Below are 2,435 nucleotides of genomic sequence, written 5' to 3' on the forward strand. Positions count from 1 at the left end.
TGGATCTAGTTTTGGATGTCTTTATGGAGCTTTTTGGTCCCAAAATGTTAGATCTTGAATATGGCATGTTCTTCACCTTTGAGTTGTCCTTTCATAAAAATGGGTTCTAAATGGTTAGTTTTGCTTCATGAATTATTCGGAAAGTGTTAATGGATTAAGGCCTTATTCTAAGCACTTATTGGACATGATAGGTCATAAAGTTGGACACTTTATGATTCCTAGAATGATTTTAGCCAAGGATGTGAATTATAGACGTAAGAGCTTAAGCCATTAAGCTCTTAACGGAGTTTGGGACTTGCAAGGTTACGCCCCGCTTACGAGGTCAACCACCCCAATGGTGGTCAACTACGAGGCTTCATACACGTCGAGGGCGTACCTACGAAGTATGCCCCACGTACGCACACTGAGTTGAATCAGTTAAGTTGACTCGGTTGGGCTGACTTGGCTGGGTTGACTCAGTTGACCAGGTTTGTTTGACCAGTTGACCTTGACCAAGTTTAACCTTGAGGGTAGTTTGGTCATTCTAGGATTTTGATGGAAATTGGTTATTTGGTGGCAATAGGTGTTGGTTAGAGAGCTGACATTCAGATTCAATACCTCATCAGCTTTAGTTCAGTTTGTGAGGTGAGTTTTCCGCACTGTACTTGCGAGTTGAAGGAACCAAGGCTAGCTCTTTGTATTCGATCTCCTTTTATGCATGCTATTGATGCAATGTGTAACATCTCGAAATATCAAGAGTAAGTTGTGAAAGAGTGACTCGGCGAGTCCATGGATGGACTCGGCGAGTAGAGTCGCAACTGGGTCGCGTGTTAAGTGGCCTACTCGACGAGTCCAAAGATGGACTCGGCGAGTAGGTGCTGAGTGGAGAAAACCCTAAATCTGGGGAATGAGCCCTATTTAAAGAACATTATATCCTCTCCCCAGCCTCTTTGATTCCCCTTGAAGTCCAGAAACCCTAGAAAGCGTGATTGAAGAAGATTGGAGTGTATTGGAGCTTAGGGAGGTGTTTGTTGAAGAAATCTTGAAGGAGAAGAGGCTTGGATCAAAGGGCTTTATTTGGATTCGAGTTTCATTGCAGTTGGGGCATTCTTTTGGAGGTAATATCTCGTTCTTCGGCTATCAATCATATGAATTCATCATTTTGGGGTTTGTGGGGAGTATATCTTGGTATGTTTTAGAGTTTGGAGGTTAGACCTGAGGTTGCCACCTCAGATCTGGAATATTGAAGGCCCAGAGTACATCAAAGTTCCTGTGTTAGGGTGCTTAGTGAAGCCATCATGTCCCAAACCATAGCTATAAAGTGAATAAGGCCTAGATCTCTTTGGATTCACGTAAAGTTTGCCACTTTACATGATGGATGGGTTGTAGGAGGCTAGATCTATGTTTTGGATCAATTGCATGGCCTAGAGTGCTTCTGAAGGGATTCAGACCGGTGGTACTCGGCAAGTCACATGGGTGGACTCGACGAGTTGCTTGAAGATGAGCTGGGACTCGGCGAGTTGGAAGAACAACTCGGCGACTTGGATGAAGATGGCCTGGAACTCGGCGAGTTGTATGAATAACTCGGCGAGTAGGTTCATGATAGCCTTAGAGTCGGCGAGTCTGTTCTTGGACTCGGCGAGTCTTGTCGAAGAGTCCCGATATTCTCTGGTTGAGTCGAGAATCGGTGAGTCAAGGGATGACTCGGTGAGTTAGGCGCGAGTGGACTCAGAGTTGTGGGACTCGGCGAGTCTCGGGGTGACTCGGCGAGTTGAGTTGCAGATTGAGTGAAGTTCTGAGTATGGGAACTCGGCAAGTCATAGGGTTGACTCCGCGAGTAGGGTCAGTCAGGGGTTGACTTTGACCTTGTCCTTGACCAAGAGTTGACCGTTGACTTTTAGGGTTTGGTCAGCGATGTGGCCTTGGGGCCAAGAGACGGGTAAAATAGTCTTTTACCCTTAAGAGGGTGCCATGAGAGGGTTGATTCTAGTCTCGAGAGTTATATTCATGAGAGTATTTTCCTTACGTGTTAGGCGGTGGCGAGTTCGAGATTCAAGTGTGGAGATATCTCCTTTCTGCTTGCCAGGTGAGTCTTCTCACTATACTTTACCTTGAGTAGGTAGCCAGAATTATGTGACAGAGTATTTGTATGCTATGTATGTTATGTGTTGTACTGCATTATTTCTATGTGATTTATGAAGTGCATGTTTACAGAGTTGGAACCGGAGGGTTCCTAGAGTTAGAACCGGAAGGTTCACAGAGTTAGAACCGGAAGGTTCACAGAGTTTGGGTGCACGGACCCATAGAGTTATAGCCTCGAGTGGCTAATATGTGTTATGTGTGTGGTATTTTGGGGAACTCACTAAGCTTCTTGCTTACAGTGTTTTGTGTTATGTTTTTCAGGTTTCTTTCAGTATCACGGGACGGTACCGGCTTAATTGTACACACCAGAGAAA

This window comes from Lactuca serriola, chromosome 4 (genome assembly GCF_051521515.1).
Source record: "Lactuca serriola cultivar US96UC23 chromosome 4, Lser_US96UC23_V15, whole genome shotgun sequence".
Taxonomy (NCBI): domain Eukaryota; kingdom Viridiplantae; phylum Streptophyta; class Magnoliopsida; order Asterales; family Asteraceae; genus Lactuca; species Lactuca serriola.